The 17,167-nt window shown below is 38.8% G+C and overlaps 1 protein-coding gene across 2 annotated transcripts in view; it reads left to right on the top strand.

Moving 5' to 3' along the window:
• The window catches only part of KCNQ1 (potassium voltage-gated channel subfamily Q member 1), a 338,092-nt gene that overhangs the window by 46,508 nt on the left and 274,417 nt on the right, over window positions 1-17,167 (top strand). The window lies entirely within an intron of this gene.

The following is a 17,167-nucleotide window of genomic DNA, read 5'->3' as shown; positions in this document are numbered from 1 at the left end:
CAGGATTGTAGGAATGCACCAGATATATTGTCAGTTTATCTATTAAATATGCTGAGGTTCTATACCTAATATGAACACTGTAAGAATAAGAATATAGCGCATTAAATTTAGTGTCAATCATGCTATTTCTACATGAAGTGTGTTCATGCCTAGTATATTAGTTTTAACTAAGTTGTAAGATATTTGAACTCATAGGTGTAACATTATTAGTGCCAGCTAAAAGCTTCTATACACTTACTTCTGCACTCAGTACCTTTTCTGTTTTGTGGTTTGGAGTTCTGTTTTTGTATGATTTAAGTTGTTCTGTTTGTTTTTTTTTTTAATCCATAACTAGTACTTACGGATACTTCTGTTCATTTCTGTGATGAATTTAGCTTGTGATAATGTCTCACTCATCTTTGCAATATATCATAATATTTTACCTGTGTGTTGCTTCAGTGAAATAACTCCTAGTGACAACATAACTGGTGAGGTTTCATTCCCTGCCCCCACCCTGTGAAATCATGGAGCTCGTTTGGTTTGTTCCTACTGTGTGCAGTACGTGTTGTCTGTGCCTGGGTAATACAGTCAGTGTAATGTGCATGCAATGCATTCAGGATTACATACAGTGTGTGTAACATGTGGTATGTATAGTGTATTTGTACTATTCTCTATTATCTTGCTCTCTAAGTAGTGAGAGAATCAGTGAATGGTGAATCAGTGTTCCTCTTCTATATAATGAGAAAAACTGTGGTTAATTTTTAACATTGAAATCCTATTCTCATATTTTGTCGGGTAAGAAGGAGTTGTTTGTTTGTTCACTATTGGCATATTCTGACATTGTTTTCTTAAAGGATTAACTGTGGTAACTTTCATGATACCTACAGGGATTACAGAGATCCATCAATCCAAAGCAGGAGATGGGCCAATGTGTTCTCTTCTCTGTCCAGTTTCGGTGGAACTCTCAAAGGAGTTGTGGCATCTTGAAACACAAATATAAATGTCAAAATCTGGTTCCTGTTGGTGTCTACCTAGTAAAATTTCCTAATCTATTATTTTTGTAAAAGATTTTACTTTGATATCAAGATACCATAACAAGCTGTCAAAATTAGATGTAACTGAATTCCTTGGGAGGGGATTTAATCACAGATGACTGGTTGAAGAGAATCTGCAAAATACAAAGAAAGAAGAAAAATAAAGTGTAATAGCATGTGGAGAATAAAACACAAAACAGGAAAAAACAGAGTGCAAGCTTTCAACACAAATGGTGCTGTAACGAGACATGAAAGCTGGGGAGAGCATTCTTTCTACTCCTCTACAGTGGGAATTAATTTCTCTGTTGTGTTTGTAGAAGGATTTTTAGCTGTTTGACAATAATAGTTTTAATTTGGAGCCAGACAATTCCAGTAGGTAGCATTGTCATTGTAGGTGAGTAAAGAAGGGCAAGTAACTTGTTTTACAAACTAATACTAAAAGAGAGAAAGGACAAAGGAGCAGCAGTGTACCAGCAACCTACCAGGAGGAATATGGGAATCCTGAAGAAGGCTTTTTCTTAGGCTTAACTGAGCAGTGAGGATGAAGGAACCTTTGGCCATGCAGAGTTTGCAGTTTGAGACCTCAAGTAATCCCATGAAATTTGAGTTTTACTGCCCAAGTGTGTGAAATTGAAATAATTGAACTAATGCTCAGAGACCTTTAACTCTTTTCTTTTTGAAGATTATAAAATTGAGACCACTTTTCCCTCTCAGCATTCCAAAGGGAGAATTACTGAGGTGTTGTCGAGAGCAGATTGCCTTTTATTTGGATATAATTTCCTGTATAGGGTAGAATTATCTCTAAAAGGATTATGCTTTGTAGTGCATCAAATATAAGGCTGTGGTAGTGTTACCAAATATTCAGTGAAATTTTGCCTACTCGAGATTTGTGGACTTATATTTTGTGGGGTAGGGGGGAAGCTTTGACCAGGCAGCCATAGGTCTGGAAATGCAAGAAATGACAGGATCATGCTGAATGTCTGGAAATGAGTGCTCAGAGTTAGCATGTGGGTAATGCTGATCTGAACAGCCCCTAGAGCAAGTCTGATTAGACAAGCTTACTGCATGGACACTGTAAATCTGATTCATCTTGAAAATGAGATGGCATGACTGTAAAAGCACGTGTGTGTGTGTGTGTTTGTGTATGTAATCTGCAAAATACTGTTGTTACAGAATCCCTTCTATAGCCTGTGTGTCATGGCATTAAAGATGCACGTTGGGAAAAGAACAGAATCTGTTGCTCCTGATTGAAAAGCTATTTAAACAAGACCATTAAAAACACTCACAATTAAGAGCTGTATTGCTTTATTTCCTCCACATAGCCAAAGTATTTGGCTCTGACCCTGTAAAAGATAGAAGTACCTACATAATTTCAGCAGACAGTCTTTTTGAAACTAGGGATCCTGGTCACATTAAAGTTACAAATAGAAGCTGAGTGTGCCCTTATTCATGAATAAGAATTTCATGCTTCAATAATATAGTCATACAAGATATTACAATTATATCAAAATAAAAGCTCCAAAAGTTGTCAAGATTATATGTATATATTATTTTTATTTTATTCTGGAGCTGCTTGTCTTATATCACCTCCCACTACCACAGCAGGAAACAGATGTTATGTTATCAATATTTTTAAAGCATTAAAAAATGCTTCAGTTTTTCATAACAACAAGAAAAATGCAAGCTTAACATTGAAAAAATAAAAACAAGGGCAAGTTTATATGTGTTCCAAGTGGTGTTCCAGTTTTAGACAAAAAGCTTACAATTAGTTGCTGAATCTTTCTCTACTTGTCACCACACTTCACAAGGCAAAGAGCCTTGATGAAAGCTATACCTAAATGCAGTTGTAATGGGAGATTAGGAGAGAATTGGCCTTTTGTTAGTTTCCAGAATGCAGTGAAAACTGTTTAAATTTGCATGTGTTTATTTTCTCTTCTTCTCACTAGATGGTGCTGTTGGAGGGGGTTTGACTCCAGTTACTTGTTGGCACTTGCCCAGCGTGAGCTGGAGTCTGAGCCAAGATTGTGAAAGGATCATCATTTTGAAGAGTCCTATGTACACTCGGCCCATGTAAAATGGTGCGGGAGAGCTTTTGCCATGACTCATAAAAAGAATGTGGTATATCTGTGTAAAAATTGATTTTGAAACTACAATGTATAAACTATGGAAAAAAGTAATTCAGAGATGTATGTTCCCAGAGAGGCCATATTTTTATTTTATTTTCATAAGCAAGGATTTTATGGTGCCAGAACACAGCAGAATGCTGTTATCTCAGCATGATCTAAGAAAATCCAAGTGCCTGATCCAAGGGGATTAAATATTCTGCTGAACCAAGGGATATTTAGTGTGCCTGAAAAAGCTATTTTCTGGTAGGAATCTCATTTCAATATTGATTCCAACCAAATAAAAAAAAAAAGGTATGTTTTTATGATGAAAGTATAAGCTCTTTCCAGCTTTCTGTTTTCTGAGTTCCTTTTCTACTTTAGCATACTTCTTACTGAAGAGATGAAACATCCTTTAAACATTAAAAAATATAAATTAAGATAAAAAGACAATTTGTTTTGGGTGGTTAACATTTACTTCATTGGTGTTGAAATTATTCTTACAATTATGAGAAACTGGCACAGTCTAGGCCTATAAAAAATCTAGTTTTTATTTATTTTTTAATATAATATTTTATTTTGAGTATAAACCTTGGGGTTTGTTTACTGGAGTGTCTCGTGGGTCTTGTGAGAAAGGAAGAAAAAGACCTACAGCTTTTGCTTCTGAAGATGGTCTTCACAGAGAGCAAATGGTTAAAATAGTTCAAAGTGATTCCAGAATTTTTCTTTTCTGGTTATCTTCCTTGGTTAAGAAGGCTGAGACAGAGACTTACAATCTGGATATTGGTGCATTTGCATCCTCCAAAATTACAGGATGTAATTAAATCTGTAAGGGATGTCTGGTGATAGATCTACAGAATGATCTAGTCTACAGACTCTCTCTGAACAACAACTGTAGCTGAGAAAGGGAAGACTTTGCAGCCTCAGCGGAGTCCCTTGGTCTGACCCAAAATGAGGTCAGCTGGTGTAGATGTGTCCAGTGGGCTCGTGGTCTTTAATCCTTTTCCTTTGCTGGACCTCAGATTGACCTGTCCAGGGAGTCACCCACTGCAGCATTTCCTTTCTGTCACTCCACTGATAGCTGAAGTTGAGAATCCCAGCTTTCAGTCAAAGTCAACCTCTCTACATTTTAGTTTGTAGTAACAAAGCCAACTGTGAGTGATTTGAAGGCTCAGAAACATGATTAGAAATTTAAATTGCCCTCCCTCCTTTTAATTAGGGAACAGTATAGCTAGTAGCTGGAACAAGGAACTTCCTCTGGATCTGCACCCAGGTGTTTGTTGCTGCACTTCAGCCTGTGGTTGTGATGTTTGTGGCCGAGCTGTGCTGGCAGATATGGCGAGTGCTTCTAATCTGCCTCACTGCAGAATCAACTGCCTTGGTTTAAAATGTTGCTGGTAGTAACATCTTAACTTGATCCAGCTGTTCTCAAAGCGATCCCTTGTCAACTCCCCTGGTCTGTATTGGAGAATTATGTGTTTAACGTAAATGTGATGTTAAAAGGATTTAATTCATTTGGTTCAGGAGGTTGCATGAACATACCTAAATTCTGTTTTATGTCCGTTCTGAGCAGGTCAAAGGGAGCCAAATCACATGTTTCTAAAGTGGAAACAAGGTTGTCTGTTAGGGACTGCTGAACCAATTTAATTAAACGTATTGTTGTTTTGTTTTTTTTAAAAAAAGGTAAGCCTTCTGCTATTGTTTGGTGTAGATGAAGTCTGAGCTGAAGAGGAATGCAAGGAAGGAATGAAGAGGTGATATGAAATGAAAGCATTTTAAGACCAGTAAGGGGGAGATGAGCTGCTTTTGTTTTTACATGTGCTAAAAATCAAACATGAATATATTTTCCAACAACTATAGTTTCCCTGTAAAATCTGCAGAGGGCAGCATTGGACCATGCTGTATTCTGCCTGGAGTATCTGATTCTGACCTTGGATGGTGTCCCAAATTAGGTAAAAATATATTTTGGAAGAGGTGAACTATGAATAAAAGAAATGGTTTTTTCACATGGGCTTGGGGAATTTTATACGAGTAATTAGCAACAATAATTTTGGGAGAGAGAGGTGGAAGAAAAGGGCTGTGTAAACACTGGTGCCAGAGATAACTCTGACTGCTTTGTGGTGGTAGCCGCAAAATTCATACTGTTTGGTCTGCCTGATTGCTCATCGTGGGGGTGACTTTTAGGGAAGAAAAAAAAAGAGTACAATTAAAGCTTTCAGTGAAATGAATTGGACAAGTCTTTGCATGGAGGAGAAAGAAGTAGTTACTAAACTTGTTAACATACTGAAAGATTTCCAGTATGTTATGTCATCCCAGGTATACTCTTATTATTATCTTAGATGTTTCCTATTCAGTTGGGATAAAATAAAAGTTTTATCTGTCTAAATGTCTCTAAAGTCACCACCAAAAATTACTTTTAGATGTATATGATAAGAATAAGCAGTGATTTTTATGTATTCCATACATTTCCATACATTTCTTCTAAAAGGTGTAAAAATTGTGGATTTGAGTTCTTTTTTTAGTCTGCTACACTGGAGTGGCCTGGATGTAGAAAATTGATTACTTCCACTTCTGCCTTTTCTGAAAACTATGAAAAAAAAAAATCCCTTTTCTTGGATTTCTGTACCCGGAGTTGTGTGGTGGCATACCTGAACACTGTCATTTAAAATAAAGTCCACAACTACATCGCTGTGCATAAAAGGAATTGGAATTTAGCATTTATCCCCACTGTGATGAGATGGCTGTGGAGCACCATTGGTGCTGTGGAGCAGCATTTACTGGGACTCAAACTTTGAAGACTAAGATGGGCTCTGACCAGAGCGACCTTCCTCACGCTCAGGGTGGGGCTGGTGACAGATTGCGGGGCAGCTCGAACCACTCCTGATGGATTGGTGCCGTCTGCTGGCTGCTTGGTGGCCCACATGATCTGACATGGTGATCTCCCTCACTGGCAGCGTGGGGGTGTTGGCCAAAGGCTGAAAGGAGCACAGTGCCACGTTGTCCTTTTGCTCAATGCAAGCTTCCCAGCTTCTCATATATGAGCTACAGTAACGTGAAAGTTTTCAGAAAACATTGCTTTTATACTGTATGCAGGATTTTGATAAACAGGGGGATATGTTCCCCAAGGTTCCCAAGGTTATTAGTAGTTCACCTATTCTCAAGAGCTCATGTTTGCTCTCATAAGTTACACAGTATACCAGTGGTTAGTTTGTTTATTTTTTTAGTATAGCTACCTTCCAATGAATTATGATCAAAGGTTTACCTAAGAAAATGCCATCACTGAAAACGGTATGTTTCATTTATCATTACATCTATTATTCACTTTTGTCAAGCTTTCTGCTTAAGGTTTAAAGTTTGACTAAACTTTTCTGGGGTGTAAATCCACGTCAAACTCAGATCATTCACTTGGTAAACTCTAAAAGAAACATAGTAAACATATTTTTTTTGAAATTATACATATTTTTCACTATTCAATGTTTTAGTAAACAAGTGGAGTAATACAAATTCCATCTTGGAAAAAAAATTAAAACTGTGGAATACTGGTGCATAGTATAGGCAAGCAGTGAAAAGAAAGATTTTTAAATTTAGGGTTTATCTGGATTAGTGTGTAATGTTTGCAGTGACAGGTGTTTCCTTTATGCTTTGCCCAAATGTCTGGAAAGTAGTTTGTCATTAAGTGCTACATTCAGTGTGTATCTCAATTTCAGTATAACTGGAGGGTCTATGGCTTTGTTAGGTCCTTGTTTTCACATCTGACCTCAGCCAGCTGGAGTCTATTGTTTTAAGCGTAATGTAACAGCTGACATAACATAACGGATATCAAGCCGAAAAACTGAAACAGTGCAGTGAACTGAGGCAAAGGGAGGGGAAAGGGAGAAGCTGGGAAGGAGGGACAGAGACAAAACTAGCTTCATGATTCAAAGTGGAAGCTTGCCGGCTTGTTTTCCCAGGGGGAATTAGCTAGGAAATAATGGGATGAGTCTGTTGAAGTTCTATTTGCAATTGATTACATATGATAGACTACTGAGACAGGTTTGAGTTTGCCAGCTGTCACTAGCTGGTGGCTCTTGAATGGCTTTAAGTGGCCCTTGGTAGGCAAAACTGGAATAAACTCTGCAGGTGTGGTGTAATTGTAGTGCAGAAAAGCAGTGACTACCAGTGTCTTAGAAGAAAGGAGGTTCCAGGAGTTAGTAGAGAGAAAATAATTTAAATTGAATGCATTAAGAATTTTATTTTACAGTATTGGGTTAAGTGAGATCAATTAACTAGCTAAAAATCCAAAATCAACTGGACTTCTTGGTGGCTCTCTTTTTCTTGGCAGTTTCTGAAGTAAACTTCTTTGAGTTTGTTTTTTAAAAAGCTTCATTATTTTGTTTCTTGACTTCTGTGTTTGACAGTAGGAAAGTGCATCTCAGCACTGAGCACTAACTACTCTTGGAAGGGGCATGAGTAAATTAACATCCTGTTAGAAATTTGCCTGGCTGTGAAAAAAGTGACAAATACTTGGCTTTGTGCACAAATAAGGAACAAGAACATAGGGAGATTACCCTGTTATTTTTTTCATATGTATTTATGTATACGCTTATTTGCATATATATTTTTATATGGAACATTTCTTTTTTCTAGCAATGATTTGAAAAAAATACTTCTAGCTGGATTTGATTTGTATTGAGTAGAGCCTCTGGCAACTCTGCCCTACTGAGAGTTTATTCCATGGGTTTAGGAGAGGGGAAAAATAAAAGTCAAGACTGTGGGGTTTTTTAATGTGTGTGTGCATAGGCAACCAAATTAGGTTCTACATTTATAAGTGAAGTTTTTATGGCATGAGACTTGCAATTGTGCAGTGTGTTTAACTTTGCATATGAGTCGTCATCATGACTTCAGTGGAGCTTCCTGTGTGCATAAATATTAACAGGATCAGGATGTAATAGGAAAGGTTTCTTCAACAGTCTGCTTGTAGTTAGGGATAACCTAGGAAGCATGAGTTTGATTTATGCAACTACAAAATGTATTTATCTCACATTTAATGTTTTAAATGTATTTTTATCTAATTCACTTTTATTTTGGTAGTATGAAAAATGTCATCATGACTGAAGCGTGAGTTGTGTTAAACTTGTCTTGCACAAAGAGTTTCTAGGATTGCTCTTGTTGTAATGTGGGGCCCAGGCCGACTTTATCTCAGTAATCAGAAAGACCTTGTGAAAGAGTTTATTAGAGCTGTTGATTCAGTGGCTAGTAGTACTTAGCATGGGCATTTACACTTTATCTCAGCTTATAAAATAAATTAATTTAGTTGTGGAGCTCAGAACATGGTGTTTGTACTGAGCTGCTGGAGAAGTCTTGATACCCCAGAGAGCTGCCACGTACTGCATTTTCCAGTCCTCATTGTGGCATGTCCTGTGCCTTGGGAGCAAACAAGGATGGGTGCCCATATGCCCTGGTAGCAACAGCAGTCAGAGGCTGTGCAACACAGTAAGTTTTGTAGGCTTCTGACTTGCTTGTAGAGACCAAATGTTGGGACAAACATCCAAAAACTTCTGCATTGCTCAGCTATCCCACTTGATCATTGATTTCAGGGACCTGTACTTTAGTGTGTTGTCTACATCAGGTATTTCCACGTAACCCATCAAACATGAGCATATTTTTAAGATGATGGAGAACCAAAAGCTGTTATTAGCTCTCAGAAACAGCCGGACTTTGAAGTACTAACAAAATAACCAAAATGCCTGGTTTCACACCCGGTCTGTGAAAGCAAGCTATGTGCTGCCTCACTTTGATGGTTTCCCTTATGCTAATGACACTGAGGCTGACCTCTTTTTTCCTCCAGCATGCTGTTAACATCCTTATTAAGGTACCTTTCAGAAACACTCATTTTCGTTGTTGTTTCTGTCAGCTTGACAGGATGTGTTTACACATGGAATGCATGCAAAAGGAGTTGATTTACTTGTGCTTTATTCCTCTGCAGCTGTTCCCCAGATCAAGGTGAGAAAGGATGTCTGCTGTAGAGGTAATTTCTCTGTTCAGTGATTCCCTGCAGCACGGGTGGGTACAATGTATTTAGATGCTGTTTTGGTTGTAGTATTGCAGAACAGTTTTAAATCAGACTGCATGTGTATGAGGACTGACCTCCATCTGGCCTACAGGCAGGGAGCTTGACAGCTACCTTCTAGGAGCTGCTCCAAGTCATTGATTTAGTATATGGAACTCGGAACGAGTTATACTTAGTGGCTAGGGCAAGGGAAAAGGGAGGAGAGAAAATTAAATATTTACTAATCTTATTTCTGTAATGCCTTACAAACATGAATGTACTTAACCTCACAGCATTCTTGGGAGGTGAATATTAGCAGTTTTACATGTAAAATTGGATGATCCGTAGCTTTTCCACTCTAAGTTGGCTTTGTGAGATAAATCCTTCGGAGAACCCAGGCTGCACTTTCAAGAGTACGTTTCAGCCTACATAAACTGGCGCTGCCACCTGAAGAAACGATCCTGCTTCTCCGTTCCTTGTGCCAACACAAGCATTTGTGCAGCTATGTTGTCAACTGCCTTGGAGAACCCAGATGGGTTCAAACTAACCTTTTTTTTGGCCAGATGAAATTGCTTCTTTTGGCAACAGTCCTGGCTTAAACTGTTTGTGGAACTGTAGAGTAAGATTTGTTAGCTTTTGATAGTTAAAAGTGTGATGGAAACTTTATCTGCAATACAATTTACAAGCAGACTTGTGTGTTATCCTTCTGAGAAAGGATATTATTGTTGTTTCCATTACAGCTCATTCAAAAGGCTCTGCCTGTAAAATCAAGTGCAACACTTAATAGAGTGGGAGCCCACACGCTCTAAAAGATAGTTCCTACCCTCATAGACCTTACAGCCTAAACAGACAAAGGGGTTGAAAAGGTGAGTGGAAGGAACTGTGAGTGGGCTCTTGCACAGCCAGACACTGAATCAGAGAAGACAGAACTTACACAAGTCCCAGCTTTGCCCTGCTCTGCATGTTCTGGTTCAGTGATGGGCCTCAGCAGACAGAACACTGAAAAGAGAAATATATGTAATTTCTTGTTTCATTTCTTAACTTAGAACTGTGAAAGCATTTCTTTTTTCCATGAAAGCTGAGATTTTGACCCTTATTTTACATACTGAAGTAAGTTTGTGCCTCTCATGTATCGATTTGAATAACGAATTATGCATTTTGTTTTCTTTGCATCTGTTTTGCTGCAGGGCAGCAGGGTATCAACTTGACAGCTGATTGAGACCAACTTGACTGAAATTAATTTTATCCTACAGGTCTAGGCATGCCTACTATAATCCAGAACTGGTTATTGAATCTGAATTGGCAGCTAGGCTATCTCTACAAACCAATGCTATTTTGTTCAAACTCAGCTAGAACAGGCAGGCTGTAGATAGGTTTGCAGAAGCATGTCTCTCCGGAAAAGCTTAAAAAGAAGTCATCTGCCAGCTCCTCACTGCTGCCCCTCCATGGGATTTTCCTCTGCCCAGAATCAGATTGTACTGCATTTGCTTTCATAGTCTGCTGCAGTGTCTAGCTGCCCCAGAAAGCTTTTTTTGCCACCAAAAATGGTTAAATCTAATTTGGTTAGAATGAAGAAGGCAAAGAGCACTTCCACAACAGGTTACCGTTGTTCACCTTTCTGGGTGGTAATCTCCAAGATGAGAAGTGCAGGAATGAGGAGTTGGGTGGGATAGTATCTTCAATCTCTATCTGTCTTTGAAGTGATTGTGGGCACGTGGTTGCACATGTCAGTGTAGTCTAGTCCCACAGGGTATAATTGTACTATTATGTCATCATTATTAGTAATACAATAACAGGCCCATTTGGGTTTGAATTACTGCAACTATTTTGATAACAAAGAAAAAGCCCCAACCAAGCCCAACCCCCACATATCTTTATGCAGAATATCAGTGCTAAATGTGTGTGTACAATAGTCCTGAAACAGCAACTTACCTTATAGATTCCTAGCATGTGTGTTTGTATACATATATATAAAGTTTTAAAAGCTGCTTGGGTATGAGTGGGGTTTTTCAGACATAATGACACGTGCTTTCATACTCGCGTGTTAGGATTCAGCTCATTAGTAAACCAGTTAAATATTTAACCACAATGAGTCATGTACCTTTTTAAAGCAAACAGAGTTAAAAAGGATGTAAAGAAATAATTCTTCCCTTACTCCCAATTCTGAACTGGAAGTTTAGTGGGTTGCTATCTCATCCACAAGGAAAAAAAAATGCAAGAAAATTAGGGGCAGTATACTGACAGTATACAGGGGCAGTCAAACTTTACAATGGTATGTGCTTACAAATGTGTTTGTGATACAGTGGGTAAGGTGGAGGGAATAGATCTGGAATCTTGTAGACCTTGTAAGCAGCTTTGCAGCAGTAGTCAAAACTAAAAAGTTTGTAAACAGAGCCCTGTCTTTCTATTTTGGTAACCAAACTAGGAAACTCCATACAGTGTAGGATAAATGCTTTCAACTAGCATAGCAATAACATAAAATTTCCTTTTTTCTTCTTAATTGATTATGTCAGGTTAATGGCCAATGAGAGTCAGAGGTGAGAAGCTCAGCCATGCATCAAGTCACACAAAAATGCACAGTGTCCATTCTGTCAAACAACAGTTCCCAAAACAAACAGACAGTCTGTCAATCTTTACTTTCTCAAGGTCAGAAAACCATGGTACTGAAATGCTAGTGAAACCATTAAAATATATTCTGGTTAAGAGAATATCCTGTTTCAGGAGTTGATTTGACTTTTGAAAAGCATCTGAACTCTGGTTACTTAGTGTTTGGACACAAGGGACCTTTAAGCTTTCATATCCCAGGCAGCTGCTTTTATTTTGTAGCTTATGTGCAGGGGTGTTTCTGTCTTTAAAACCAAATCATATCTTTATAGATATGTAATGAGTGCTTGTAGCCCAGAAAGCCAACTGTGTTCTGGACTGCATCAAAAGCAACCTGACCAGCAGGTCGAGAGAGGTGATTCTGCCCCTCTACTCTGCTTATGAGACCTCACCTGGAGTGCTGCATCCAGCTCTGGGGTGCCCTGCATAGGAAGGATGTGGACCTGTTAGAGTGAGTCCATGAAGCTGATCACAGCGATGGAGCACCTCTCCTAGGTGGGAGAGGTGAATTGGGATTGATCAGCCTGGGAAAGAGAAGGCTTCAGGGTGACCTAATTGTGGCCTTCCAGTACCTGAAAGGAGCCTACAGGAAAGATGGAGACTTTTTACAGGGGCAGGTAGTGACAGGACAAGGGGACATGCCTTCAAACTGCAAGAGAGCAGGTTTAGATTAGATATTAGGAAGAAATTTTCTGTGAGGGTGGTGAGGCACTGGAGCAGGTTGCCCAGAGAAGTTGTGGATGCCCCATCCCTGGCCAGACTGGGTGAGTGTTCAAGGCCAGGCTGGGTGAGGCTCTGAGCAACCTGTTCTAGTGGAAGGTGTCCCTGCTGATGGCAGGGAGATTGGAACTAGATGATCTTTAAAGTGCCTTCCAACCCAAACCGTTCTGTGATTCTATAATCTGTACCCAAACTGACGATTTCTTCTGATTTTGTCTGTAGCTTTCACTTGGAAAGAAGAGACTAGTGTTTGTAAATATATAGGATAAGGAGTTTTCTTTTGATCATTTTCTCACTGCAGTGTAGCTTATGCTCTTTGTTAGGGAGAGGGAATCAATGATAATTCAGAAAAATATCCTCTGGTGTTTTAAATCTTCATTAAGTAGAGTCAGGTAACTAAAGTCAGGTAAACAGGGTCTTTTTGATGTAAGAACTCAACTCTACGGTTCCTATGGATTTCCCACATATGTGTGAATTATTGCTACTTACATATTGTAGGGTGATCATCTGGAAAATAACAGATGAGATGTGGGAGATTCTGCTGCTATGCCTCTTGGAACATAGAATGGCATAGAAGTGCAGGACAGCATCACGAATAGTCTTAGTGCCTGGTGACTTTATTTTAGAGGGAACAATGAGGGAAGCAAGAGAAACATATTCCTGGTGATGGTTACATGAGTAACTTGAGTTGTCTCTTCTGTGAAACAGCTGTCTCTTTCTCCTTGCTCCTTAATTTGGTGAGGCATTGACAAAGTTGCTAATAGGTATTCCATTTTTCTTACCGTTGGAAGGAGATGTTGAGTTAGAGCTTTTTCACTTTGATAAACTAGTTGCTTTAGGGAGTTGGAGCAAGATGATGGATGCTGTCAGTGAAACCTTTTGTGCGAAGGTGTAAGAGGTGGAGGACGAAATGTCAAGTGGCTTGGATGAGGGATGAAGCGTCACTTCTGGTTTTCGATTGCCTCTTGGAACAGGGACTTCTTGAGTATTGTAATTGCTTAATGAATTGCAAATGTCACTCATCGTGGAACTGTATCTTCTGTCATTCCTTCCCTAGCCTGAACTTAAAAATCATTACTGACTGAAGCAGTCTACAAGGCATGGAGAATTCAAATACACAGAAAGCCAATGGTGATTGAAATTCAGGGGAGGGAAGCTTATGCTGCCTTCCTGAATGTGCACCTAGGCTTTCACACACAGTATAACTTCGCTTGCATGTCAGCTTTTAAAAATTAAAGTGTCTTTTAATCATGTTTAAATAAATATTAATCGCAGCCCTTATCCTAAGAGGCTTCAGGACCAAAATTATTGTGAACATTTTAAAACAAAAATGAAAATTGAACTAGTATGGGGAGTTCTTTAAAACTGCTACTGTTTTTCTTATTTATTCTTAGTCTTGGATGTAAGGCTGAAAACAAATAGTAAAAATCTTGGAAAATATTTTTTATTTTCTCCTTTCATTTTATTTCCCAGTAAGACACCTTCCACATGCCATGGGACCAGGAGAAAAAACAAGGGCATCTGACTGATCAGCATAGTAGAAGTGATATACAGAACAAAGAAGGCTTTTTATTCATAATCTCTTAGGTTTTTATTCATCTCAATTCATAACACAGGAAATCAATAATTTTCAGTTGCTTTAGTAAAGTAGTATTAGGTCAAAATCTAGCACTTCTTTTAACATATGAGCTTACTGTAATGTTCCCAGCCAAAAGCTAAAGTTTCAAAGTAATGTGCCTTTACTTTGATTTATTTATTAATAAATAAATGTCAGTAGCTTATCAGGCCTTTGTTTGAATTAGGAGCCATTGTGGGCAGCCAGAAATTGAACTTTATGTAATATAATCTATCTGTCACTTAGTATCAGTTCCTAACAGTGATGCTAACACATTCAGACTTTAGCATCTGGACCTCACACTTGAGTTTTCAGCCACTAGGTAGGGTCTAATGTTTCAGTGCTTCCATGTAGTTCCTTCCTAGCTATTTCCCATCTGTGTATGACTGTCCCACTTCCCTAGGGGTCAGTCGCCAGTGCTGCCAATGTCACCAGACAAGCCTTTTCCTAAGAGAAATTTTTTTTAAACTGTATCACATGTTAAACTGTGCCAGACTACTAGATTCATTGTTTCACCTCAAAAGTCAGAAAAATTATAATAAAGCAGGAAGTTGTGGGATTATGCTTGAGCATGTCTCTGAGAAGAATATATGGCCTTTTATTTCTTAGACCAATTCCAAAAAAGCAGTTCTTCAGTCTCCTTTAATGTTGAAAAAGAAAGGATAAAGTTTGGAAAGATAAGGTATAATTGCAGGAAAGACAAAGAACAAGCATTAGAGTCTACAGCTGGGTTCTCAACCTCCCTGACAAAGTCAGTTCTTGAAAGAAAAATCTGTAGTAGTTAATGTACTAAATAGTATTAAAATTTGCAGCTTGCCTTCTAACTCCTCTAGAACCTTTATGGGTGTCAGACTTTTCTGAGAATGTGCCTCTAGTTATTCCATGCTTTCCTAGCAGGAGAAGACCTTGGAGGAAAGCAGGCCAGACTGTCCTTGAGGAAAAGAAAAATTCACACATCTCCACTCTGGGCTTCCCATGAGCTTCCAAGAATGTGCTTCTGTGATTGCTGCAGCTATTTCATATGCTACTTGTGGTGCCTGGGAGTTGGCTGTAAATGAGGCCCTCTTTGTGCTTTGGGCCCAAACATAAGAGCAGGGGATGGCTGGACTGAAGGACACTCTTCCCCAGATCTGTGTTCTGTTTTTCATGTAACAAAGTACCTGTTGGCACTAGTGATAGAAGTCAAACCCATCAAATAAATAAGGTATCTTTTCTCATACATTCCCCCTCTGTGGGGGGGAGTACATTTTTTCTGTGACTTGACTTCTTATTTTCGGTATAAAGTCACAAGTTTGAAAGCTTGACTAGAGCCAATGAGGGGAAAGCTCAGCCTGGAGCAGTACTTCTTCTGTCTCTTGAGCAAGTAGCAACGAGGGAATGAAATTTCCCTCAAAACATCTGGCAGAGCTGAGCTGTGCCAGTACATCCATTTCCCCACAGGGAAGATGACTGACTGCTAGGGTGGGGCCAGATCAAAAGGAAGGTGCAGGGAAACGGAAACGGGGTGATAAAGGATGCCAAAATGTTTAAAACATAGCTGCTGCATCTGTCTAGTGGTCTAGCTCCTGTTTGTGGAATAAATTTTATGAAAGATGCAGTTATTTGTGTTAGCCTGTGATACGTAGGTCTAGAGCAGCTGGCATAGTTAAAGAGATTGGGAAAGAAGAGAAGACTGAAGTATTTTGCTTGCACTTTTTGCTTTAAGGTAATTTAGACTAAAAATCTTTGAAGTAAAATAAACATTGTATTTTAAATACCTGAAGGCATTTGCTATGTTTGCAAAGGCCTTTGCTCTTTGCAGTCTGGTTTTAGGAGATTTGTTTTTGTCTAGAAGAAACAAAAATATTTGTGAGCTTGGTTTTGACTCCTGGACTGCCAAGAAGTCCTCTTCTGTGTGAACTGGAATTGTACAAAGTTTCATTTTAATATGAGTCCAAAGGAGAGATACAGTGTTAGTGGAATGGTCTCTAAAAGCTACATTAAAATATTTCTTTCAGTGGCTTTCAAGAGTGGTGGGTTGTATTTGTTTCAATTTCCCTTCCTGTAGTGCTGCTGTTCCAGTTGACACTAAGAGAGGTCTTGATATAGATGCTGTTTAGAGGTTGCCCTCATGAGCCTAAACAGGCAACTTCCTCTGTGGGTTGAGAACTGTCCCTGAAAGTCACAGAATCACAGAATATTCTGAGTGACCTACAAGGGTCTCTACAACTCTTAAGTGAATGGCCCATGACATTGGTCTTATTAGCACCTTGCTCTAACCAACTGAGCTAATCTTGGGGTCGTGCTCTCGTGCGTGTTTGTCACGCCCTGAAACTTGGAGCACCTTTCAGATCTTTGAAACGTTCAGTGGTCCTGCACTGTGAAGTCTGTGTTCATTTGGTGTAATTAATTCAGCTGGCAGGGACAGATTTATTATTAGCAATGGAAACCCCGTGAAACATGACAAACCCTGAAGTCAGATGAAAAGTGGCATTTTCAGCTGCATTTTATTTTAATCTTCCCTGCTAGCTGCACCATGAATATATATGGACCAGACATGAAAATGCATTTGTAAGCCAAAAATGTCTGCCTGCAGCACTGTTTTTAAGCTTCATCAGATACAAAGATTTCACTTGTAATTTAAAAGGGTGAGCTACAGATGCTTATTCCCTACTACATCCAGGTTTGGTACCTACTTGTTATATTTTTCAATTCAATTGAAATGAAATTGTGGCCTTTTGTGAAGCTTTGGAGTTCATAAAACTATTGCTACTCTCTGATTTAGTGTAGCATTACTGCCAATTCAGAGTAAAGAACTATGTTTTCGTCTTTCTGCACTATAAATGTGTGAAAGGACTGTCCTATAACCTACTGATTTGTTGTAAATGTTAATCTTTGCCCTTCAGTTTAAGTACACGTGCATGGAACAGTCTGCTTATCTGTGCTATGTTAAATCATGTGGGATTCTTATTCTGCAGTCATTTGTGTTTGTGTACCCTACAGTTTAGAAGGAACAGTTAAAAGCAGTTGAGAACATCGAGTGTAGAAAGATATATTTATTCTAAGCAATGTGTCAGAAGCACTGAACATTATCAAATGAAAAAAT

The sequence above is a fragment of the Neopelma chrysocephalum genome, unplaced genomic scaffold (assembly GCF_003984885.1).
Source record: "Neopelma chrysocephalum unplaced genomic scaffold, ASM398488v2 Primary Assembly neopelma1_24, whole genome shotgun sequence".
Classification (NCBI taxonomy): Eukaryota; Metazoa; Chordata; class Aves; order Passeriformes; family Pipridae; genus Neopelma; species Neopelma chrysocephalum.
Note: the sequence above shows the minus strand (reverse complement) of the source record. Positions and strands in the feature narration are given on the sequence as shown.